The sequence below is a fragment of the Rhinatrema bivittatum genome, chromosome 7 (genome assembly GCF_901001135.1).
Source record: "Rhinatrema bivittatum chromosome 7, aRhiBiv1.1, whole genome shotgun sequence".
NCBI classification, from domain to species: Eukaryota; Metazoa; Chordata; class Amphibia; order Gymnophiona; family Rhinatrematidae; genus Rhinatrema; species Rhinatrema bivittatum.
The window spans coordinates 207,512,190-207,539,823 of record NC_042621.1 but is presented as its reverse complement, the minus strand read 5'-3'; the positions used below and the strand labels follow the sequence as shown (position 1 = coordinate 207,539,823).

The 27,634-nt window shown below is 42.7% G+C and overlaps 1 long non-coding RNA gene across 1 annotated transcript in view; it reads left to right on the top strand.

Moving 5' to 3' along the window:
- The window catches only part of LOC115095710, a 50,914-nt gene that overhangs the window by 10,586 nt on the left and 12,694 nt on the right, over positions 1 to 27,634 (top strand). Inside the window, exon 2 of the long non-coding RNA XR_003857853.1 lies at positions 13,212 to 13,313. This is a non-coding gene — a long non-coding RNA (uncharacterized LOC115095710). The remainder of the gene's footprint in view (positions 1 to 13,211; positions 13,314 to 27,634) is intronic.

Sequence of the window (27,634 nt, the reverse complement as noted above, 5' to 3'; positions counted from 1 at the left end):
AAATCAATATCTAGCCACACTAAGCACACCCTCGCCCAAACTCTACAACCTTGCCTCAACAAAAGCTCATTCGCTTTCTTTAGCCGCTCCCGCCCTATGGAATTCTATGCCAGTTAGCCTACTCCAGAAAGTGCACAAAGAAATTCAAGCAGAAACTTAAGACCTGGATGTTTAAACTGGCATACACTGGCACTGGCTAAACACTGGCTAAACACCCCCCTGAACCCCTCTAGCCTTCACCCCCCATTCCTCACCCTCTCTATGTCCCGCTCCCCCCCACCTTTTCCCTGTCCCCTTCCCCCCTTTAGTGAACCTATCCTTAACTCTATCTCCCTCCCTGTACATACCCTCTGTAAATACTATAAATATTGTAATTTAAGCTCACGTTAATCGCCTTTAAGCTAAGTTTAAGTGTTCACATCTGTTATCTGTATAAGTTACCTGTTTTATAGGACTAGTTCCCTGCACAATAAAGCTCTGGAATTTGTTGCCAGATGATGTGGTTAGTGCAGTTAGTGTAGCTGCGTTCAAAAAAGATTTGGATAAGTTCTTGGAGGAGAAGTCCATTAATTGCTATTAATCAAGTTTTACTTACGGAATAGCCACTGCTTTTAATTGCATTAGTAGCATGGGATCTTCTTAGTGTTTGGGTAATTGGCAGGTTCTTGTGGCCTGGTTTGGCCTCTGTTGGAAAAAGGATGATGGGCCCTTGGTCTGACCCAGCATGGCAATTTCTTATGCTCTTATGTATTTATTTTATTTCTTGATTTAATGTTTGATGTCTGAGTAATGGTGATGGTTCTGTTTTTCATTGTTGCACTGCATAAAGAGTCTGGCTTCTTGCGGTTTCCAGTTCAGTTTTTGTATGTGTGTTTGTATTTCTACTTTATGATTGCTCTATTTTGTATGTGGTGAGGGTCTATTTATGTTCTGCATGTGTGACTGAGGTGAGGCATATTTCTAATAGGAAGTAAAAATACGGTAAAAAAGAAATGAGTGACCCAAATACAAATAACAATTCCAATAAAGCGAACAAACAGCATCAAATTAAACAGCATACCAATGGGAGCCTGAGCTAGGTGGTGAGAGGGGCTCGAAAGCTGCCACCATACCTGAGATCCCGGACAACGAGGCTCCCAACCCCGGAACAACTGGTCCCGACCAGCGGACCCAGAGTGAGGCTGGTGTGACGTCAGCGGGCGTCCACTGCTACAAATTGCACAGCGGACGCTGGAGACTCCTGGAGCCTGAGCTAGGTGGTGAGAGGGGCTCAAAAGCTGCCGCCATACCTGAGATCCTGGACAACGAGGCTCCCAACCCCGGAACAACTGGTCCTGACCAGCTGACCCAGAGTGAGGCTGGTGTGACGTCAGCGGGCGTCCGCTGCTGCAAATTGCACAGCGGACGCTGGAGACTCCTGGAGCCTGAGCTAGGTGGTGAGAGGGGCTCGAAAGCTGCCGCCATACCTGAGATCCCGGACAACGAGGCTCCCAACCCCGGAACAACTGGTCCCGACCAGCGGACCCAGAGTGAGGCTGGTGTGACGTCAGCGGGCGTCCGCTGCTACAAATTGCACAGCGGACGGTGCACCGTCGCCGACGGCGCACCCTAAGCCGCGCGCTCCGAAGGGGCGCGCTCGGCTTGTGCCGGCTTAGGCCGGAGAAGGCTGGGAGGCTGTTACGGACTATGGCAGCGAGCTGAACCTCCTCAGACCTCACTTACCCTGACGTCGGATAACAGAACTGTGAGTAGAATAAGGAAAGGGTTATAAGTGATTTTATGACGTAATACTTATGCCCCATACAAAAAGAAAGGGCAGAGTCAGGCAGGATGCCTCTACCCCTGCCAGACCAGGCCCTATACAAACTACCCTAACCGGATTCTACCCACCAGCAACAATTGTGACCCCGAGTATCCCATTACAACGATGGATATTGAGCAAATATCCACGCTGTCGGGAGAAACAAGTCTAAGTCCCGGGGGCCAAACAACTCCCCCACCACCAATGTGCGCCGCAGAAACCCACAGCCTGGTCTCACCCCTTTTTCGGAAGGCGTTTTTAGGGGAGAGTCCGATAGAGGAAGTCTGTGTGGAAAAAGAAGCTGTGCAAGGGGAAGAAGGAGAGGCGTCCCAAGTTTTGGATCAAAGAGCTGGGGCAATAGGAGGAAGTGGTGTTACGCCACACGGTGATCCTGCGTCAGACCAGGGACTTTTTAAAAAATTAATGAATCCATCTGCCTCAAGTGTTAAGTTTGAAAAAAAATCAAAAAGTGTCATTAGAAATGTTGTGGTCAGCAATAATGACATTACATCAGAATGTAGAAAAAATGAGTAGTAATATTAGAGATGTCCAATCCACACTGCAAAACTTAAGCCCCTTAGTGACAAATAATGGATCGACTCTCAAAAAAGTAGAAACAGATATTATTCAAATAAAAGATGTTCAAACGTCTATAATAAAAGGAGAGACCATGCTATCCAGAAAGGTTGAAAACTTGGAAAATTTGATACGGTACTCTAACCTTAGGTTTGTTAACTTCCCTAAGTGTAGCATGGTCTCCCCTGTGGAACAGTTACGAAACTATTTTAGTGAAGTTTTGTCTTTGGCTCCAGATAATCTTCCTCTGATTAAAACAGCATATTTTTTGAATATGAGAGCACAAAATCAAAATTTAAACCAATTATTGCAGGAGTCTCCATTAAATGTCACTGATTTGATAGAGTCGTCTTTTAGTACCCAGATAGAGATGAGAGGAACTTTAATTGTAAAGTTCACCCTGACATCGGATAGGGACAAGATATTGAAGAAGTTTATGGAAAAGAGATCCTCCCTCTATCTGGGCCAAAAAATATGGGTCTATCCTGATGTGACAAAAGATACCCAGACAAGAAGAAAAAAATGTATTGCCTTGGCTGGATTGGCTAGAACATTTGGAATACAAATAAATATAAAATTCCCGTGTAAATGTTTAATGAAGGCAGAAGGAATAAAATATGTTTATTTTGATCCTTTAGATTTAGAAAGGTTCCTGGAGGAACGCAGGTCACGAGATGGTGAACCAGAATCCTCAAAATGAAGTTTGTTTGATTTAATTAAAGTTGCAATACTTCTGTCTATATTAGTAAATTTTACTTTAAGGTAATTATGTACAAATGGGATTTGTTCAACAGGCTCCAAAATTTTAGGGTCTATCAGGAAACTAGGAAAATTTAAACTTTACCTTTGCTTTTTATTTAAATAATAATCTATAAATCCAATGTTTCCATAAGAATTCATTTCTGATATTGTAAATGAATACAAATTGTTTTTCAATTTTTTCTTTGTAAAAAATGAAAATTTATAAAGAATTAAAAAAAAAAAACAAAAAACAGCATACCAATGATCACCTTCCTTCTAGTTAACGCACAATCATTGACAAAAACATTTCCCATCATCACTGACCTGCTATACGACACAAAACCTAACTTTATAACAATAACAGAATCATGGCTAAAAAAATCAGATGTAGTATTAAAAAATCAGATACCAAACAAAAACTACGAGGTCTTCTCAATCCCTAGAATAAATAAAAGAGGGGGCAGACTAATATTAATCATCAAAAAGAAATTCAAAACTAAACTGCTCTCAGTAATGATGCCAGCAAATCATGAAATTGCCTTTTTTGACACCAACCATTTTCAAATCTGTCTGATCTACTGCCCACCCAGTCTCCTTGAGCTAAACATCTCCCTACTAATAGAATTTTTTACAACACATCTAAACCCAGCTAAACCTACCATAATATTAGGTGACTTTAATCTTCACATGGGCGTTCACCCCTATCAAATACATGCCAAATGCTAATTGACATATTGACTGCACTAGGTTTCAAATGTATCACAGATAAACCAACACACAAAGCAGGCCACTCATTAGACCTAACATTCATTAACAATAACCTCCTCGAAAACATAAAAACGGAATACACACAAATCCCATGGTCAGACCATTTCCTCATTAATTCTCAGATCAAACACACAGGCCCAATAAAGATTCAAAGCACGGAACCAGCTGAATTCATATATTGTCCACCCTTTAACACAGATATTCTAAAAGACAAATTACTAGGGATGTGAATCATTTTTCTAATGAATTGAAATATCGTACGATATTTCTAAATTCATTAGAAATCAGTTAAAAGAAAGAAATGATCAATTTCGTAAAAATTGTTTTTAGGGTTAGTGCACGCTAACTCATGTTAGTGTGCACTAACAAAAAAATGTTTATTTTTGTTACTTTTTGTTATTTTTTGCTATTTTTGTTAGTGCACGCTAACATGAGTTAGCGTGCACTAATGGGGAGTTAGTGCGCGCTAACCCCTGTTAGCGCGCACTAACCTAAAAAATGATTTTTCACTAAAAAAAAATGGGGAAACATGGGAAAAAAATGTTTTTCCCACGGCCAGACAATCCCAAAAGCAGGAACTATCAGGAACCCGATTCACATCCCTACAAATTACAGGAAGAACTAACTACTTTGGCAAATGAAATAAACCCCCCAAAAAAGGCCCACCTTAAAGAACCAAAACAGAAAAACCCATGGTATAATGAACAAATCAAAGAAGTAAAATGGATCCTTAGAAAGAAAGAAAAAGAATGGAAAAAAAACAAAACAATTGAGAACTTAACAAAATACAGAAAACAACTGGCCTATTACAAAAAAGTAATTTTAGAAACCAAAAAGAAATATTTCAGCTCAAAAATAGAAAAGTTTGCAAACAATGCTAGAACCTATTTAACATAGGTAAAAACCTCACAGGCAACAACACTAACAATCCGCAGACCTTACAAGAGAGTCAATGCAACGAAGTAGCTCAATTCTTTAAAGACAAAATTGAAAACTTAAGAACAAAAATCACTAACATAAACAAACAAAGAGATTAAAATGCCCACAAGGATGTCAATGCATGGTCAGAGTTTGAAGAAATATCGCAATTTGAAGTTGAGAACATGATTAAAAAAACTGAACCCTGCCCCTCACTCAATTGACACATTTTGGAATTAAAAAAACTAGTTAACACAGTAGCTCGAACATTAACTAAAATCATCAACCTCTCCCTAGATGAAGGAGCAATGCCTGATACCCTGAAAGGAGCCATAATCAAACCAATCATTAAGAAAAAAAACATTGAACCCCCCCCCCCCTTAATTTGAGCAACTATAGACCATTCTCCAACTTACCCCGAATAGCCAAACTTATTGAAAAAACAGTCCAAAAACAACTGTCAAACCACTTAGAAATTTATAACATATTATATCCTTCACAACATGGATTCCACAAACACTACAGTACTGAGACATTACTACTAGCTCTATCAGATAATATCTTAAGAGGCTTTGATACAGGAACACATTACATTCTGGTTCTTTTGGATCTCTCTGCAGTTTTTGACACTGTAAATCAAAAAATACTAATAAATAGACTAAAAGAGATAGGACTCAATAACAAAACAATAAACTGTTTGAATCATACCTAAGCAACAGATGTTTCCAAGTACAAATCAAAAACACACTATCTGACAAAATCAAACTACAAACAGGAGTCCCACAGGGATCAGCTCTGTCCGCAACCCTCTTTAACATTTACCTCCTCCGAATATGTCACTTACTCGCAGGACTTGAAATAATACACTACATATATGCAGACGACATACAACTACTGTTACCCATCGTAAACACCATTGAAGAAACAATGAAACTAGCCAATATGTATCTTGAAATAATCAAACAGCTCCAAAACCAAATGGAACTGGTAATAAACAAATTACTGGTAATTTGGTAATTGACAAAACGGAATTATTACATTTACAATGGAAAACAAAATATACATCCTATTCAACCTACAATTGCAATCAAAAATAATCAAACCGTGGAGTTAGCAATAAAAGTATGGAATCTAGGAGTAATAATCGACCCTGAGCTAAATATGAAACAACACATTTCACAGAAATTAAAAGAAGGTTACGCCAAACTAATGGTCCTTAGAAGACTGAAACCCCTGCTAACCCTGAACAATTTTCATACAGTTCTACAGGCAATGATCTTCACAAGCACAGACTACTGTAATTCTCTGCAATTAGGGCTACCTCAAGTTACCATTAGACCACTACAAATATTGCAAAATTCTGTTGCTAGAATTTTGACAGGCAAAAAGAAAAGAGACCACATTACAGGTTCGATTGGGAGCCAGTGCTGAACTACAGTGGCTCCCAATCGAACAAAGAATACAATACAAGGCATTGTGTATAATTCATAAACTAATCCAAGATGAAAAGGCCAACTGGCTTAACACAGCACTGCGCGTACAGGTTCCACACAGAAACCTGAGATCTGCAAACAAGGCACTACTAACTGTTCCTTCTGTTAAATCAGCACGCCTCACGCAAGTAAGGGAGAGAGTGCTATCGCTAGCTGGACCTGTTCTATGAAACTCCATGCCACTCGAAATAAGGCTACAGAGGAATCTGAAACTATTTAAAACCAATCTGAATACCTGGCTTTTTAAACAAGCTTTTTATAAAGACAAAGTGAAGGATGAAAATAATCGATAGATAAGGTAGCACTAAGCAATCAGTTTTTTTCATTTATGTCTCCAAATACATATTAAATGTAGACTTGAACCATGTAACAGTTACCTAACTGACGTATAAACTCTAATTTACACCTAGTTTCTCTTAGTAAAATATGTTACCGTTCTATGTTGGCACATGTTTAATTTGTAATCTATACCAATCATATTTTTATTTTTGTGCCTTTATGTAAACTGCTGTGATGGTGAACTAACTTAACGATGGTATAGAAGAGTTTTTAAATAAAATAAATAAATAAATAAATATATTAGTGTATTTGGGCTTTCAGAGGGTCAAGACTACACCCAACATACATCACAACAAGCCTAATACCATTTGCGTTCCAAATGTCTTTTTCGCAGGGATTTCAAGTTCGCATCACAGCAATGCATGTGAATATAATGTGATATTTTTACCTCAGAATACTGTACTTTGATATTTCTCATTTATAATACAAATGTGTAACTCTATAACTGTGTGTATGTAGAATGGAGCAGGGGGCATTGTGCAAGGCTATAAGGTTCGCCTAGGGCACTTAATACCCTTGCATCAGCCACGAGTTCGGGTGGGATGGTGGTGTCAGTTTTTAAAGTTTGTATCACGGAAGGGAGCTGGGTGTTTTTTTTGGTGGGCCCAGGAAAGAGAATGAATGAATTGGGTGGGGGGAGATGCAGCACAATAATTGTTTGCACAGGGCAGCAAAATAAGCTAGCACTGGTCCTGCATGTTACATATGTCACTTGTGGTCCCATTATTCTGTCTGTGTAATCTGCTTGAATCCCGCTCTGTTAATCATCAAATAGGTGTTAATCATATCTGCTCCACTGTTGTAAGCTACCCTGAGTTCTCCCTTGGAAAAACCCAGATGTATAGTCATAACCATAGCTGCCCCTCTGAATGTTGCTAACTTTATGTAATTCCAATAGATTGCCTATAAATCAAAAATAAATTGGAAGTGTCATTCCTCAACATTAGCCTCATCGAGTAAGAAAAGGGAAGTGATTATTCCCTTGTACAGGTCCTTGGTGAGGCCTCACCTGGAGTACTGTGTTCAGTTCTGGAGACCATATCTACAAAAAGACAAAGACAAGATGGAAGCGGTACAGAGAAGGGCGACCAGGAAGGTGGAGGATCTTCATCAGATGACGTACGAGGAGAGATTGAAGAATCTAAATATGTACACCCTGGAGGAAAGGAGGAGCAGAGGCGATATGATACAGACTTTCAGATACTTGAAAGGTTTTAATGATCCAAAGACAACGACAAACCTTTTCCGTAGGAAAAAAATCAGCAGAACCAGGGGTCACGATTCGAAGCTCCAGGGAGGAAGATTCAGAACCAATGTTAGGAAGTATTTCTTCACGGAGAGGGTGGTAGATGCCTGGAATGCCCTTCCGGAGGATGTGGTGAAGACCAGAACTGTGAAGGACTTCAAAGGGGCGTGGGATAAACACTGTGGATCCATAAAGTCAAGAGGCCGCCAATGAAGAGTGGGTGACTCGCCAGAATGATGGCTACTGCCTGGAGACAATACCCTTATTCAATAAACGTACACATGCTTACTGTGACTCCAACATCGTTCTAGCTTCAACAGCAAGAGGAAATGTGGAATAGGGATGTGAATCGTTTTAGGACGATTAAAATTATCGTCCGATAATTTTAATATCGTCTTAAACTGTTATGGAACACAATACAATACAGATTCTAACGATTTATCGTTATAAATCGTTAGAATCGTGAGCCGGCACACTAAAACCCCCTAAAACCCACCCCCGACCCTTTAAATTAAATCCCCCACCCTCCCGAACCCCCCCCCAAATAACTTAAATAACCTGCGGGTCCAGCGGCGGTCCGGAACGGCAGCGGTCCGGAACGGGCTCCTGCTCCTGAATCTTGTCGTCTTCAGCCGGCGCCATTTTCCAAAATGGCGCCGAAAAATGGCGGCGGCCATAGACGAAAAAGATTGGACGGCAGGAGGTCCTTCCGGACCCCCGCTGGACTTTTGGCAAGTCTCGTGGGGGTCAGGAGGCCCCCCACAAGCTGGCCAAAAGTTCCTGGAGGTCCAGCGGGGGTCAGGGAGCGATTTCCCGCCGCGAATCGTTTCCGTACGGAAAATGGCGCCGGCAGGAGATCGACTGCAGGAGGTCGTTCAGCGAGGGTTCCAGCGCCTCGCTGAACGACCTCCTGCAGTCGATCTCCTGCCGGCGCCATTTTCCGTACGAAAACGATTCGCGGCGGGAAATCGCTCCCTGACCCCCGCTGGACCTCCAGGAACTTTTGGCCAGCTTGTGGGGGGCCTCCTGACCCCCACGAGACTTGCCAAAAGTCCAGCGGGGGTCCGGAAGGACCTCCTGCCGTCCAATCTTTTTCATCTATGGCCGCCGCCATTTTTCGGCGCCATTTTGGAAAATGGCGCCGGCTGAAGACGACAAGATTGAGGAGCAGGAGCCCGTTCCGGACCGCCGCTGGACCCGCAGGTTATTTAAGTTATTTGGGGGGGGTTCGGGAGGGTGGGGGATTTAATTTAAAGGGTCGGGGGTGGGTTTTAGGGGGTTTTAGTGTGCCGGTTTTTCGATTTTTCGATTTTTCGATTTTTAACGATGTTCCGGCGAGGGATGGGGTTCGGGAGGGTGGGGGATTTAATTTAAAGGGTCGGGGGTGGGTTTTAGGGGGTTTTAATGTGCCGGTTTTTTGATTTTTCGATTTTTAACGATTTTTAACGATTTTTCACGATATTTTACCCCCCCAAACGGCAACAATACGATTCCCTCCCCCTCCCAGCCGAAATCGATCGTTAAGACGATCGAGGACACGATTCACATCCCTAATGTGGAATAAAGGATCTGCACTCACAAAGGGGGGAGTAGCTGGCTTGTTACGGCGGTTACTACCCCAAACCAAATAAGCCTGTTACTTCAATTTCTATGCATATACAGCATAGTTCTCTGCTTCAACGGCAGGGGAGAAGAAAAAACTGATACTACACACATCCAGCAGAGCTCTCTGCTTCAACGGCAGGGGAGAAGAAAAAAGGGTTCACACTCACAAAGCAGGGAGTAGCTGGCTTGTTACGGCGGTTACTACCCCAAACCAAATGTGCCTGATACTTCACTTTCGATGCATATCCAGCATGGCTCTCTGCTTCAACAGCATGGGAGAAGAATAAACTGATACTTCAAGCATATCCAGCATAGCTCCCTGCTTCAACGGCAGGGGAGAAAAAATACAACCAATAAGGGCTGTATAACATAGTCTGAGTAAAACAAGCATGGGTGTAGCTTGCTTATTGCGGCGGTTACTACCCCTACTACCCCTAACTAATCAAGCTAGATATTTCACTTGGATGCAGCTCCATCACTGCTTTCTACATTAATGGTGGGGGTGGAAGGGAAATAGAACCAAGAGCTAAGAGAAACAGATAAGTATGAGAGAAAAAAGTGTGTGAAGCTTGCTGGGCAGACTGGATGGGCCGTTTGGTCTTCTTCTGCCGTCATTTCTATGTTTCTATGTTTCTATGTAATTAGGGCATAAATCATATGAATAAGCATTCTAATGACTCGTAAGGACATCTCTTTCCTGCCTGCCTCCTCTAATACTCACCCCTGAGTACCCCCCACTCCCTTCCCTTCCCCCTTCCCGCTGCCCCTAGTAGCAACCATTACGAACATTAAATTCTCTTCCCAGAGAGCTAAAGACAATACTATGAGTGTTCCGGTGCCATCCCATGAATCAACCCCAAACAAAACTTTATATAAGTTAATCATCTGAAGCATTTGAATAGACAATGTAGGTAAAACCTTCTTGAAAAAATTCAAACCAAAAAGTAATTATCAAGAAATGAAACTAATTCCTCTGTTTAGAGATCAAACTTCAGCTATTCCAGGAGTGCCACAGCACAGAAAGCTGTAATGGCGACAGCAAAGCCCTGCCAGTGTTGTTCTACACCTTCAGAACCAGAGAAACAGGAATCCCTTATGGAAGGATCCTTCATATTAATAATTCCTCCTGATTATATACAGAGAGCAGGTCAATTTCAGCCTTTCATAGTATTCTTCTCTTTCAGGCAGGTCCTTTGGTGTATTCTCAACAAAGTAAAGGAAGTGACTCAAAATGGTGGAAATCATTTAAAAGCAGCTGGCAAAAAGAATATCTAATAAATAAAAAATCATAAAAATTTCCCAAGAACCAATAAAATATTTCCAAACAGCAGACACAACAAATAATAGTCACTCACACACGCGCCCTGTCTCTCACACACTTGCTCTGGTTCTCTCTAATACACACATGCATGCTGTCTCTCACACATGCACACTGATGCTCACTTTCATACATATACACATACATACACAGTTATGCTCTATCTCACATGCATACCTGCACACTCATGCTCTTCTTCTCTCTCACACACACTCGCAAATGCTCTCTAGCTCTCTTTCCCCAGAGCGTGCAGGGTGGAGGCAGGAGCAGCTTTCTTTCTTCAGCCCTGCGGGCCTGCTGACACAGCAGTCTCCTCTTGGGCTGCATGGGCTCAGCCGATACAGCAGCTGTCCCTTTCTCTTCCTCGGACTGGACTCTGGCAAAATCTTTTATAAATTTCTTTATTTGTAGAAATTAATAGTCAAATCAACTTTGCTAGTTTATGCAGTTCAACAAAAGTGACAATGCCAATTACAGTTCAATGCAATTTGCTTTCTCAAGGCTTCCTTCTTCCTCCAGAGGCCCACCTAACCCCTCTGGCCCTGCTGTGATGTCTTCAGCAGAAGGGATCCTCCCTGACCCAGAATCCCTTACTGGGTGAGCTCTTAAGGAGGACTGGGCCAGATAACTGTGGAAAAATAGTGGAAACTATTCTCAAGATCAAAATCGTAGAGCATATAGAAAGACATGATTTAATGGAACACAGTCAACACGGATTTACCCAAGGGAAGTCTTGCCTAACAAATCTTCATTTTTGTGAAGGGGTTAATAAACATGTGGATAAAGGTGAACCGGTAGATGTAGTGTATTTGGATTGAAAATCCAAATACACTACATCTGCCTCGCCCATATCTTATGCCCATCCTGCTTCTTTTCCTTCTGGATGGCCTCCAGGCATGTCAATCATGCCTACCCTGTTGATGCAGCCCCTGTCATTCTTAAGCATTGGCTGGGGGTGGACTGACAGCACAGTCATAGAATGTGAACTGGAAAAGCAGCTACCAGGAGGCTATTTTCAGTGCCTCCGCTGGTTGCTGCAGGCTGCAGCTTCGGCGGCACTCAGCTGCATCTAATAAAAGAAAACAATATATTGTCTTTAGCAGCAGGCAGTGTGGCCCGGTTCTGCCCCCCACCCCTACCCCTGAGTCATTTTTCTACCATAAGGAACAATTCTGACTCCTGCAAACTCCATTACTGCTCCATACTGTGTGACTACATCGGGCCACAGCTGCCCAATACTTGGAGGATGAGTCAAGGAGCCACTGACACCCCACCAGATGTGCTGCTCCATGCAAGTGCACAGTATGAACACCCATTCACACCAGGCCTGCAGGTAACATGTACATAAAATCTACAAGAATATTTTAATGTGAATTAATCATGAACAGGTTTGTCAGTAGTTTGTTATTCAGATGATTGAAATGAGGGCTGTATAGATTGTTTTACATCAAAAAAAACTTCCATAAGAGTGCATAAAATTATTTTCTAAAATAATTTTTCTGTGCTCTGTAATTTTCTCCAAAATAGGAATTGTTCCATATTTAGATGCAGCTTTTTATATTCAAAACATAAATGTAGCTGGGCCTAATAATGCTATAGAAAGGTTAAGTGAATTCACAGTTTGAGATTAAAGAATTTAAATGGATTAAACAATTCTCTAATCTAAAAGCTAAAAATATAATAGGACCTACTGTAATATTACATAATATGAAGCTTATTACATTATCCAGCTTAATCAATAGAAGGGGGACTCACAGCTCCTTCCTGTCATCACATAGCTGCTATGCTGTGCTTTAACAAAAACTCAAATACTTAGTTCAAAAGAGAGTTCAGTTCTGATTAAACTATTTAAAAAAAAACTTAACTTTGGAAATATGCACATCTAAAATGTATACAAGGTTCGAGTCAGCCCTGCCAGCTTGACCAAACAACAACAATTTGGATTTTGCTGCTTCTCAATTGCTGTAGTTTATTCAGGGCTGTTCAGGTCTGGCAAAAATGTATTTGGCACACCTAGATAAAAGGAATTTGGGGTATGTGGGAGACAGAGTGACCACAGATAGACCATTAATGTCCTCCATTCGTCTTCCAACACAGACTACTGAGTATTAATTAACCTCATATATCAGCAACATTTGTCTCCTGGAATATATTTACTTCTGCTCAGCACAGGAGTACATTTTTAAGCCTCCTTTTTGGCTATGTAACTTACATTATTTCTTAAGCGAGAAAAAAATGGCATTTTAGTTTTCCTGGCTCTTGTTCAAGAGACCATAGGAGCCAAGTTGTGCCATCTTGACTCTTTTAACTCGTTCATTCCATTGGCACAGAAAATTAAGTTTAAATGGTTGTGATTTAGGGCTGTTTTTCACTGCTTTTAAATGAGCAATGCCACATTATTTGCAGAACGCATCTCATTATTAGAAAAGGAGAACTAGCTTGATGAAGGAGGGTGATATGATGGATCTGCTCTGCTTCCTCTTATTGCCATGGTGCCTTCTCAATCAGGTAAAGAGTAGCACTACATAATATCTGAAATTTTATAATGAGTAGCTCCTACAGAAAGGAGCTCAAAATTCTGAATTTGTTGTTTTATTGTTCAGATGTTATTTGCTGTGTCTGCTGTTTTTAAATATTTTATTGGTGTTTGGGACATTTAAAAAAACTTGTAAATGAGTTTTTAATTATTTGATCTTTTATTCATCAGTTTTTAAATAATATTATTAGTATGCTTTTAGTATTATGATTATGCATGTATTTATGTATTTTTTAATTTTCTATTTATTAAACTTTTTCAATGATACAAATGTATACAATTGAAAGGAAAACATTGTTATGACAAACAAATATACCTCCAATAATACAGTACAAAGTAATACATATTCTCATAATTCCCATAGTCCCCAATTATGTGGGGGGACCCTATTCAAGAGACGTCTTTTAAGAGGAAATGATTTAAAAAAAAACCAGATAACTCCGTTTATGAAAGCGCTATGAATGAAATGGTTACTTTTTAAAGAACAGAAATTCACAAATTTAGGTTACAGTCTCTAGACTAGGTCTGGCTTCCATTTCAGTAGGTAATTTATCATTTCAGTAGGTAAGAAATGTACATAACTGGTCAGGCTGGAAAAAAGTATATGTCAAATCTTTAAATTTAATGGCACACTTGCATGGAAACTTGAGGAAGAATAATGCTCCAATCTGTAATACTCTAGATTTTAATTCAAGAAACTGCTTCCTCCTTAGTTGAGTTTCCTTGGATAAGTCCGGAAATATTTGAACATTCATACCAAGAAACATTTGGCGCTGATTTCTGAAATACATTCTGAGGACCCAATCACGATCAGATTCCAGTAAAAAAGATATTATAAGTGTAGATGATTGGGCCACTTCTTCAGTAGATGTTTCCAAAATCTCAGAAATATTCAATGGTGATAACTGTTGCATTTCTTCACCTTCTATAGGGATCTTTTTCTTAGAAGGGAGATAATAGATCTCTGATAAAGGAGGTAAAGTAACTTATATGCATTTATTTTATTTCTTCATTTAGGGGTAGATTTTTTTTAAAAAGCGCGTTCGCGTACTTTTGTTCGCGCACCAGGCGCAAACAAAAGTACGCTGGATTTTATAAGATACGTGCGTAGCCGCGCATATCTTCTAAAATCCTGGATCGGCGCGCGCAAGGCTGCCGATTTTGGGCAGCCGGCGCGCGCCGAGCCGCACAGCCTGTCTCCGTTCCCTCCGAGGCCGCTCCGAAATCGGAGCGGCCTCGGAGGGAACTCTCTTTCGCCCTCCCCTCACCTTCCCCTCCCTTTTTCTACCTAACCCACCCCCCGGCCCTATCTAAACCCCCCCTTACCTTTATCCACGGATTTACGCCTCCCGGAGGGAGACGTAAATCCACGCGCGCCAGCGGGCTGCTGGCGCGCCGAGACCCGACCCGGGGGCGGCTCCAGAGGGCGTGGCCACGGCCCCGGAACGCACCGGGCCGGCGCCACGCCCCCGGTCCCACCCCCGAAACTCCGTGCCCCGCCCCCAAAACACTGCATCATTCGGCCACGCCCCCGACACGCCCCCTTCCAAAAACCCCGGGACCTACGTGCGTCCCGGTGTTCTGCGCGCGCGGCGGCCTATGGAAAATAGGCGCACCGGTGCGCAAGGCCCTGCTCGCGTAAATCCGGGCGGATTTACGCGAGCAGGGCTTTTAAAATCCGCCCCTTAATGTTTGATGTTTGAGAAATGGTGATGACTCTGTTTTTTCATTGTTACACTGCATACAAAGTCTGGCTTCTTGTGGTTTCCAGTTCAGTTTTTGTCTGCGCGTTTGTATTTCTACTTTATGGTTTCTCTATTGTGTATTTGGTGAAGGCAAATGTGTGACTGAGGTGAGGCATTTTTGATATTTGAAAACACCTGAAATATGATATGTAGATTTCTTAGAATCATCAGTATGTTTTATAAAATAAGCAGAAAAAAGTAGTGTCTTACATTCCATTTTGCATAGTGAAGTTGGATATGCTTTTGAGCTAAAATTCAGTGGCACTAAGAAGGCAATTTTCAAAAGGGTGGGCAAGTATGTGCCTACTCACATAAGTGCCTGCATCTACATTTATGATGATATTTCATAAACAGTGTATGATTTAAAAAATAGTAAGCTCTAGAAGCAAAAGGTGAGTGAATGCATATACATATACAAAAGAGAAAAATCACTCAACTAGTTTAAAGCAAATAGATTTCAAACACTGACATATCAATTAGATTAAATTAAGACCATCAGAGCTCTGCCATGGACTGACACTTTCTTGTATCTCAGCTATGGCATTTGAATGTTATTCATATGGTCTTGTTGAAATCAATAGGACTTATTTTTTTAAGTTTTTTCATGTGTGCAAATAAAAACTCTTTTTTTGAAGAATAGAAAAAATATTCTTTTATTAGACATAAGAACATAAGACTTGCCATTAAGGATGTGCAGAAGAAAAATATTTGTTTCAGTGTGTTCATTTGCTTTGTTGGGGCTTAAATTTGTTTCATTAATTTCAGTACAAAAAAATGTCTTTATTCCTTTCATTAGTTTATTTGTTTGCCATTAAAAGCTATGGGGGAAGCACTGAAGTCTTTTTCTGGGTTCCATTTTCTTATCAATGCAAATGAAACTTGTGAGAAGAAATCATCAGAAGGGGGAAAGAGCTGCAAGGTTCTTAGACAATTAGATATTGGCAAAGTGGAATCACAAAAGTGGCATAATAAAGTAGTCTGAGTCTCTGCAAAGGAGTAAAGGGGTACCAGGGTCCTTCCAGCATTGGCAAGAGTTCTCCAAAATACCATGAGAGCAGCAAGAGGAGGAAAAACATCCCAAGATGGAAAAAGAGGATGCCAGCAATAGTGACATGAACCCTTCAAGGCATCCCGAGAGACAAAGTGGCAATGAAAGTGGCATCAGCCCCTAAGGCGGAACAAAGAAGAGAACATGATAGGAAACATTGCAAGGTACAGAGAAAGGGACCAAGAAGAATCAGTAAGAGTGGTATGAAGATTTCAAAAGTATAGGACAGGTGCCATCAGACCTCAAAGTGTAAGAGCTTGAGTATGCCAGGAAGGTACAGTAGCAGAAAGAAAATAAGAACTCCAAGGTGTAAAATCTGTGCATGGCAGCAAGGCTGAATGGCACTATGAGCCGAACAACGTGTAGAATGTGTGGCATAGAATTAAGGTAGAGTTGCATGAGAGATGCCAATCATTCTGTTCATATAATCAGACAACCGCAGAGGAGAATGCCTCTCCTGTCAAAGTATGGCTCTTCAAGTAAAGAGTGTTCAAAATTTTTGGAGTTGCCCTCCCAATGCGTCCTTCGGGTGAAATATGGGGTCTGTGTTGGGGGACACTGGTAAAGTCTACTGATTGTGTCTGTCTTCACACGAGGAGTTGCTTTTGAAATAAAGAATTGAAAACTACTTACATTGTATAAGAACCTTCACTTATTCTACTCCCTGGCCTGGATTTATCAAAATGCACTAAATAATGCATGCGATAGGAAAAGGGGTGTGTTTTATGGTAGTTCATCACAAATACCTATGGGGTAGATCTTTAAAAAATATGCGATCGAGTACTTTTGTTCGTGCACCAGGCACGAACAAAAATACGCTGGATTTTATAAGATACGTGCGTAGCCGCGCGTATCATAAAATCCGGGGTCGGCGTGCGCAAGGGGGTGCACATTTGTGCAACCTGCGTGCACCGAGCCCAGCGCAGCCTGCCTGCTCCCTCCGAGGCCGCTCCAATTTCAGAGTGGCCTCGAAGGGAACTTTTCTTTGCCCTCCCCCACCTTCGCCTCCCTTCCCCTACCTAACCCACCCCCCTGGCCCTATCTAAACCCCCCCCACCTTTGTCGGCAAAGTTACGCCTGCTGAAAGCAGGCGTAACTTTGTGCGCATCGGCTGGCAGCCCCGCTCCGTCCTCCAGTCCCGGGGGCTGGTCCGGAGGCCTCGACCACGCCCCCGGGCCGGCACCACGCCCCCGGGCCCGCCCCTGAAACGCCATGGCATACCCCCGAAACGCCACGTCGTTTCGGAAACGCCGCGTCGTTTCGGAAACGCCCCGGACACGCCCCCCTCCCGCCCCTTTTCGAAAGCCCCGGGACTTACGCGCGTCCTGGGGGTTTACGTGCGCCGGCGCGCGAGGGCCCTGCGCGTGTAAATCCGGAAGGATTTACGCGCGCAGGGCTTTCAAAATCAGCCCCATGTGAATCACTATCTTAGCACAAATTGCCAGAATTGATACATTTCCTACATACAACCACTGGGGGGACCATGAAACATAGAAACATAGAAATGATGGCAGAAGAAGACCAAATGGTCCATCCAGTCTGCCCAGCAAGATTTCACAATTTTTTTTTTCATACTTTTCTGTTACTCATGTCCCTTTAAATAACTTTTTTGGTTCTATTTCCCTTCCACCACCACCATCGTAGATAGCAGTGCCGGAGCTGCATCTGAGTGAAGTATCCAGCTAATTGGTTTGGGGTAGTAACCGCTGTAATAAGCCAGCTTCCCCCACGCTTGTTTATCCAGCCTGTGAATTCAGTCTTTGTTGGTTGTTTGAATATAAATCCTCCTTTCATTCCCCCTGCTGTTGAATTAGTGGGCTGCGCTGGATATGTATTCTAAGTGAAGTATCAGGCTTGATTTGGGGTAGTAACCGCCGTAACAAGCAAGCTACACCCATGCTTATTTGTTTTACCCAGACTATGTAATTCAGTCCTTGTTAGTATATGTCTGAATATAAAACATCTTTTCTTCATTCCCCCTGCCGTTGAAGCAGAGAGCTATGCTGGATATGCATTGAAAGTGAAGTATCAGGCATTTTTGGTTTGGGGTAGTAACCGCCGTAACAAGCAAGCTACTCCCCTGCTTATATGTGGATGCAAATCCTTTTTTCCACATTTCCTCTTGCCATCGAAGCATAGAGCAATGTTGGAGTCACATTAACCGTGTGTATGTTTATTGAATAAGGATATTCATCTCCAGGTAGTAGCCGTCATTCCCCGGTCCGGCTTGGGCGCTGCATACTGCCATGTTGTCCAGGTACCATAGGGCAAGCGCCGCGCAGCCCTGTTTCTTATTCTGTCTTTGGTATGAACCTCAGTGGTGTCCCCCTGTGATGACGTCTCGCATCCTGGATACAAAAGCCTACACTTTTTGCTGGCTAATTGAGTTACCAAGGGATCTTCTTACGGATGGGATTCGCTCTCCGTACCTAGCTATTCTGCCTCTCCAACCTTTGGACTTTATTCCAACGGGGTACCTGCTCCTCGGGGGCCTCTCTCATTTCTTTCAGGTCACTATCAGGAACCGGTACTCGCTTCTCGATGGCCCATGTTCCCTGACTCGCTGCCTGAGCTTATCGCTTCTGCTTGGAAGAAACGGCTGCCTACATCATCAGTGAGTTACCAACTTTATTTCCTCAGAGCTGTTCCCTGGAACCAGGCACTCACTCCTCAAGGGCCTGCCTCTATTCCAGCTTCTGTGTTACCTTCCGGGAGAAACCGCTGTGTGAGTAACTTTACCAACGAGTAGGGATGTGAATCGTTTTTTGACGATTTAAAAAAATCGTCAGATATTTTTTAAATGTTCAAAAATCATTAAGAGTCACGATACAATAGAAATTCCCCCAATTTATCATGAAAAATCGTAAATCGGGGGAGGGGGGAGGGCGGGAAAACCGGCACACCAAAACAACTCCTAAACCCACCCCGACACTTTAAAATTGATCCTTTACCTTCCCACACCCTCCCGAACACCCCCAAAACTTTTTACGAGTACCTGGTGGTCCAGTGGGGGCGCGGGGACTGATCTCCCGCTCTCGGGCCATCGGCGCCATTTTGGCTGCCACTCAAAAATGGTGCCGATGGCCCGATAAAAATAACCCACCCGAGCCCCCCAAAACATTTTAAAATTACCTGGTGGTCTAGTGGTGGTCCCGGGAGCGATCTCTCATTCTCAGGCCGTCGGCTGCCACTCATAAAGATGGCACCGATGGCCCTTTGCCCCTTCCATGTGATAGGGTATCCGTGCCATTGGCCGACCCCTGTCACATGGTAGGAGCACTGGCTGGCCGGCGCCAAAGATGGTGCCGGCCAGCCAGTGCTCCTATCATGTGACAGGGGCCGGCCAATGGCACGGATACCCTATCACATGGAAAGGGCAAAGGGCCATCGGTGCCATCTTTGAGTGGCAGCCGACGGCCCGAGAACGAGAGATCGTTCCCGGGACCAAAGTGGCAAGAACTCTCCAAGGTGTTCTTGCCACTCTGGGGAAAGAAGAAGAGAGAGAGAGAGTAGAAAAAATGAGATGTGACCTAGGAAAACTTGACACAGAGCCAGTCTTTGGGGTGGGTGAGCTGGGTGATCGCCCGGGGAACTAGGAGATCAAGGGCACTGTGCTGCATATGGAAATGACTAGCAGTGATTCAACATGGGTAGATTGCTTGTACTACCATGGCCAGAGCATACATTTGGGCATGCTCTGCCTCCTCCTGCTTGTAGAGTATGAGCCCACACCTCACTACCGCCCTCTGCAACAGTAGAGTTTTCTCAGCAGATCCCATACCAACGCAGCCTAAGAGAGGGTGGGGTGGGGAGTGCCATCACTGGGATGGGGGTATCAGTTAAGGGGGGGGGGCACCATTTGATCAGGGCATCATTCGCCCTAAATCCAGCCTTCACTCGAGAAGTGGTCAAATGTTTGGCAGTTTGAATTGAATGCCAACATGTGCAGAGCCATGCATTTGGGGCATGGCAATCTGAAGGAGCTATACTTGTTAGAGGTGTGGGGGGGGGGGGAAGGGGGGCAAAAGAATGATATGCATGAACTAAGAGAGATACCTTGGGGTGATAGTATCTGATGATCTGAAGGTAGCTAAGCAATGTGATAAGGAGGTAGCTAAAGCCAGAGGGTTGCTGGGCTGCATAGTGAGGCACAACCAGTAGGAAAAAGGAGGTGATAATACCACTGCACAGATTCTTTGGGAAGGCCTCACTTGCAGTATTGCATTCAGTTCAGAGACCTCACCTCAAATAAGGTAACAGAATGGAAATGATTCAGAGAATGTTGACCAGAATAGTCTTGGTCTGTACAGAAAGCCATATGAGATGAGACTAAAGGATCTTAACATATATACCCTGGAAGAGAGGACAGGCAGGGGAGATATGATAGAAACCTTCAAATACCTTAAAGAAATTAATGATGTGCAAAAATCAAATCTTTTTCGATGGAAAGGAAACTGTAAAACTAGAAGTCATGCTATGAAACTCCAAGGGTGAAGACTCAGAAGAGTTAGGAAATATTTCTTCATAGAAATGGTGGTGGATGCATGGAATGCCCTCAGGGAAGATGTGAAAATGAGAATGATAATGGAATATATAAAGGCATGAGACAAACACAGAGGATCCTTGCTAGCTTGAGAATGGAAATGAAGAAATGAGCTAACTTTTCTATTACACCTACAATTTGCATTTAGGCTTGGGTATGGCCTGTATGGTGTGGCAGTGGCTAATGCCCTTAACATAAGGTTTGGAGGTGGCCTGCATGGAGTGACAGCTATCCTAAAACAAAATCTTAAAAAACAAAAAGCTTAATAAATAAATTGCTGGGCAAAATGGTCTTTATCTGTTGTCATTCTCTGTGTTATTATGTTATTATATGTATGGCACAGAAAATGGGATTTGACAGTAAGGCAGAGTGAGAGTAGGACCCTCAAAGTGCAAACTACTGGGTATGGCAGCAATGCTGAGTGGAAGAAAGACTCCTAAGGTGAAGGATAAGGGGTATAACAATAAGGCAGATTTGCAATGAAGATGTCTCTTTTCCTGCAGAAGCACTTGCCAATTGTCAGATTTAGTTTAAGAGACTGATCTGCCATCAGTAATCTTTGTGACATGAGCTCTTATTTCATTTCTTACTTGAACTTGATCATGCTGCTGTGTGAAGTTTTGGGTTTATTGTGAAATTTGCTTTTTTATTGAAACTTTAGTCACAATCAGAACATGACATGGTCTCTCATCGATGTGGCTTTCCTGAAAGTTTTTCCCATATTATGTAGCTGAACACAGTCTCTTCCCTTTCATGATTTTCTGGTTCTGTATTAGTTCTTTCTTCCTTCAGATACTTTAATCACATTCATCATAGAGGCACAAAACTCCCATGCTGGTACATAACAGACTTGTCAGGTAGACAGAGCAGTAGAAGTAAGACTCCCTAAGGTGGTATATCTGGGGCATGACAGATAGGCATGTAGCAGCAAGATACCTAGGATGGTGTAAGGGATATGATAGGCAGGCATTAGGGATGTACATTCATTGAAAATGAAAATGGAAAATGCGATGAATAAGGCTAATTTAATTTGGGGGGCCCTGAACCAAAGCAGGACCACCCAAATGAAGTGAACCTTATTCATTCATTTCATTTTAAACAATTGCATTGGGCCTAGGTCTAGGCCCAAAGCCAGGGAGGGCAAAGGCCCAAAGCAGGGGCCGCACATATGCCCTAGGAGAGGCCCCGTCTTTGGGCCTAGGCCGAGCCGCCAGCTTCACGATTAGGCATATGCAGGTAGGCAGAGCAGTAGAATTAAGACCACTAAGTTGGTGCATCTGGGGGGGGGCATGGCAGCTAGGCATGTGGCAGTAAGGCCCCTAAAATTGTATATCTGGGCATGGCAGCAAGGCAGAGTGGCAGCAAGGCCTTCAAGGTGCTCTCAGTCATCTTTACACTGACATGGAAATTCTGGAATCCCAAGCAAAGGTAGATTGATTTTCAAAAAGACCAGCTTTTCCATGAACTCTAGCATCATCCTTGAGGCATGAGGGCTAATGATATTCCCTACCATCGAGAAGTCACAATCACTTGGTATGCTGATTTGTGGTCAGGAATGATTTTTATCAGCCACCTGGGCTAGGTATGGCTAGACTATGGGATATAAAATTAAGTAAATAAATAAAACATTGTATGCCCAATATGCCAGTGCATATTGGGCATACAATATTGCAGGCTTTGCCAGGTTTTGAGGAACCACCTATTTTTTCTATGCGTAGAGGATCTAATATAAGGGCATTGCTATCCAAGCCAGGCGTATAATCTATGAAGTTTGAAAAAAGTTATCGGGGTTGATGCTGTTGAGACTGTTTGTCTATCGGAAGCCATTTGAAGGATTGTTCTTGGACTTCTGGATTATGCTGAATTTACAATGAGCTTTTGGTCATGAGCAATATTTAATTAATGAAGCGGATATAGAGACCGGGATCATGTGCAATTGATAATTTTATTAATTGCTGCCATCAATGCGATGAGTTTACACACTGAGGAGATTTGGGATTGAGATGATGATGGCATGTTAGTGCCTTTAAACAATACATCATGTCCCCTGAGGAAGCCCAATTTTTTTTGGGTGAAACAGGTATCCTGTTGGGTGTATAACAACGAGAACACATATTCAGTGTGTATAACAATGAGCATATATGTCCATCATATATACAATACATGATTGTAAATTTCACACATTTTGTATGTAGGCGTTCAGCCAATATATAAATATTTGTATGATCTATATGTATCTATTTTGGGATAATTGTTATGTGTTGGGCATATTAACATTGGGTGGTATAGGCATATATGTAAATTGTTTATGTGATGTCCTATAGGCATTGGGGTGATTTTATATGAATGAATGGTATGAATGGTTATAGTGTGTTAATGCGTCGTTGATGGGTTTAAATATATGAAGTTTGTAAGCACATGTAGGTTCTAGTCAAAAACATAAAAAAATTTTTTGTGAATAAAAATTATTTGAAAATCTATGGGCATTAAATTTGTGCCGAGTTCTCTGTTTTATATTTTACGTCAATATGCCAGTGCATCAGTGTCCATGTCCTCAATAGGGTCTGCAAGATAGCATGACACAGAAATTTGTGCTGGGTTCTCTTTTATTAGGGTGGGGCAAGTATCTATCTAATGCCAGCTGTTTTAGCTATGGCCTGTGCTTGGAAAGATGTTCTGTAGGGGCAATGTCTCTTTTAAGTATTGAAGTGAGGGAAGAAGTGTTAACTGACAGGGCGCTGCTTCTGCTTGCACTGCTCTCTGAGGTGGCCACGGTTTCCTGTGCTACATCAACAGTGGATCTCGGCCTCTGGTGCTCCTCTTGACATATCCTAACTGCCACCATCTCCTTAATGAATGTGAGATGTGGGACTACAGGGTGAGCATTCCTTTTATCCATTGATCACAAAGTGTAGCAGGTATGTATATATAAGCTTTCCCATAATTGTAATCTGCTTCTCAGCTTCCACAAACTGTCCCTACTCAGGGCCCACTCTCATGTTCATTCAACCTTATTATCTTCTCCTTCTCCTCCTTTAGTCAACTTCCCTTTGGATTGAATCCCCTCAAGGCCACCTCTTTATACCTGCACACTTTGTTTCTTTCCTAGTTATGTTTATTCCAAATTATTCTCCTCCTTGTTCTTTGAAAGACATATTATTGTCATTATTTATTGCCTGTTAGAATGTAAACCGGAGTGATAAGTAACTCTGTTACCTGAACCTCGGTATAAAAAAGTTATTAGGGATGTGCAGAGCAAAAGTTTATGTTCATAAGTCCATAAGTCGAAAGGGGGGGTCAATTTCGGTCAATATGGACATATGGAGAATTCCATAAGTTGAGTCTATGTCCATACGTGCAAATAAAAATTTAAACCCCTCACCCTCCTTAATCCCCCCCCCAAGACTTACCACAACTCCCTGGTGATCCAGCGGGGAGTCAGGACGCCATTTCTGAACTCCTTTGTGAGGAGCACGTGACGTCGGCGTCACGTCGGAGTGACGCGGCGTCACGTGATTCCCCGCGCGTTCGCTCCGGGACCCTCGTTACACCCAAAAGGAACTTTTGGCCAGCTTGGGGGGGTCAGGAGGCCCCCCCAAGCTGGCCAAAAGTTCCTTTGGGTGCAACGAGGGTCCCGGAGCGAACGCGCGGGGAATCATGTGACATCGGTGTCACGTCGGAGTGGACCCCCCCAAGCTGGCCAAAAGTTCCTTTTGGGTGCAACGAGGGTCCCGGAGCGAACGCGCGGGGAATCACGTGACGCCGCGTCACTCCGACGTGACGCCGACGTCACGTGCTCCTCGCAAAGGAGTTCAGAAATGGCATCCTGACTCCCTGCTGGACTACCAGGGAGTTTTGGTAAGTCTTGGGGGGGGATTAAGGAGGGTGAGGGGTTTAAATTTTTATTTAGGATCAACAATCGCGATTTCCAACGTATTCAACATAGCTATGTTGAATACGTTGGAAATCCGATCGTTTTCGCCTCATCACTTTTTTAAGTTAAAAAACAAAAATAAGTTGCGTTTTACATTTAAGTTCAAAACGAATGCACACCCCTAAAAGTTATAAATAAATAAATAAATAAATTTTCTGGGAGAGGTTTCAGACTATCTTGCACCTGCTGCTGCAAGGAGTCCAGAAAGTGCAACGCCTCTACTTCCATGCCCCTCTTGTTCACAAAAGCCCTCTAACTTTTTCTCCAGCTTGATCACCATCGAGATGACCCCACCCATATTTGTGTTTCTGGAGCTCATGCCATCCCTGGCATACTTTCAGGGCTTCAGGATTTTTATCAACTGCCTCATCACTACCCAATCATGATGCCTCATGGAGCAACCCTCACCTATTGCTGTTTCCAGTTACAGATTAAGAAGGGATCTGTTTTGTTCTCCAAACCTTGCAGGATCACATAGGTGGAATTCCAGTGGATGCCAACTTCTTGAATCAGATGCTCGTGATGTTTCTTGAATTGTTCTTGCTTTTCACGGAGAAGCTGCCCCACCCTCACTCTTCTATGGAAATGCCCTGCTATTTTCATGCTCTTCTCTATCAGTTCCTGCAGGTAAACATTCCTATGGTCCTTGAACTCCAGCCGCAGGGTATCCTTCACTACCAGCAACAAGTGTGCAAAGCAATGGATACTCTGAAAGCCCTCTCTTCTATTGACTTTATCATATTTGGATCATTGTCTGATAGAAAGAAACCTCATTTAGACTCCTGGCTCTCTGGTCTAGCTGCCAAACCTACAGCATATTTCTTATGGATGATAAAATATTGCATGAGGAATGGGGCTATCCATCAACTGGATATAGAGCAAAGCTCACATGCACCTTGAGTCTCTGTCCCTGCTAGAACTGCTGCCTGTTCTGCCTCACCCAGGTTCCACCAGTCAGGAAAAGGTAAGTATGTGTAGCATTCATGCTGGTTCAGATATCACTGGTGAAATGCATATTATTCCCCTCTGCTTTAAATAGCTGCAGCTGGATGTGACTACTGCACTGGTTATACAGGGTGAGGTTGACCTTCCTACTAAATGTAATCCTGGAGGGCATTTTCTATTTGTGGGCTAACATATGCAGCAGATGCTTAAAATCCATGTTCTCCAATATCTGCATGGGCTGGTTATCAAAGTCAATCATTTTCCTGATTCTCATTATTACTATGTTTGATGCTGCCTGCCTCTTGTTCCAAGCTAATACTGCAGAACACCCCTCCATTTCCTCTATGGTGGGTTTCTTCTTTGGACACATGGCAAGGGGCTGCTGGCCTGAAACCTGACTGCTGGAAGTGGGCCATGGGATCAGTTCGGGGACTCTTACCCTTTTCAACCCCTTTCCTATGGCTTTCTCTTGGAGGATCCTCAAGCTAGTACTGCTACCCTCTCCTGATGCCAGTGCTAGTGGGTGCTGCTTCTCCAGCTAATGCTGCATTCCAGCATTTGTGAGATGCCCCATTTGCTTCCCTTGACTGATAAACTTCATGCAGTGAATGCACTGAGCAAAATGTGGGTCCTCTCTCACTGAAGTGCTTCTAGATAAGGGATTTATTCTGTGATCCCTTCCCTATGCCCTTGGGGTTTGATGCAGGTACTGGAGAGGAGGTAAGAGGTTGACCCTGAAGAACAAAGCCAATAGCATAACTTATGCATTTTACCTGTGCTGCCTGTTCTTCCTTATCATTCAGTTTCATCTATCTCCCCCATCAATGACATATAAACTAAGATGCTACTAGCTAATCCTCCCTAGTAGCTCTTCAATATCTTCTGATTTAGGGATCCCATATAAGATTCTTCCTCAGAAACAGCTGATGCAAATAGTGCCTTCGCTGCCTCAGCAGCACTAAATAAAGAAGAGCACATTGCTTGTTCTGGGCTTTGTACTTCTGCTAACTTGCTATTGTCTGCTTTGGCTGGCTCTCCCACCTTTTCTCTCTGCTTCATACAATAGGCAATGGTGACACATCCTTTCCAAATTTCAATTTCTTCTGTCTTGAGCTGCCATCTTCTATCATTCTGGACTTGAAAAAGTCCATATTCAATTTAGATGCAGGACTGCCTTCTATTGCTGCCACTGCAAAGGCTGTAAACCCTATCATCATACCCTTGTCTCCCTTTTCCAAACATGATGGAATTTGTTAAAGTTAGTATACTGCCTACTGTAGATTTAGATATTATAAAGAACTTTTTAATTGCTACTGTAACTGTACCCTTACTCACAGTACTACTCTACTCTATGTAGAGAACTGTCTGTCACACACACACACACACACACACAGTGCTACATGCAATTCTGTGCACTAATACTGACAGTCTCAATTCACAAAAAAACCTGTTAAACACCAATCAATAAGACTGGCAACCTGGTAACACTTCTCTTCAGTCTATGATCATGTCTAGTGCTCACCTCACTGGTGACCTGACAGACAAAAATAATTACTAGCACTGCTGCAACTATCCAGATTGTCTCCCATCCTGACCCTCTCCCAGTGAAAAGAAGAATCTAAATTGGCAGTATGTTTCATTGGCTATTTTTCTCTGGCACAGTAAATGAGACTAGTGCAGCACAGAGACAATTAGAATCAGTCCTTTAACAATGCCAAAAGTCCATTATTTTTAAACTCTGAGTTTTTGCCTAGCAAGTCCTTCTCTGACCAAAGCTAGTGAAGAAATATCAAGTGCCTTTTGCACATGCTCAGACTTTACAAAGGGAATGCATCAGTGTACTTGATCCAGAATACAGCAATAGGCTACTTTATAAAAATTTTCACTGTGCTCTATGTTATATGTAATTTCCTTGTTTACATGCTCTGATTCAGCTCTGATAAGACAGTGAGGTTATACAGGGAAGGACTGGTTGCTATAGTAACCCGTTTTTATTCTGAGTAATACACAGCCATAGACTTCAATGGACCATAAAAATAAACAGGAAACAAATGAATAGAATGAATAATATTTGCTTA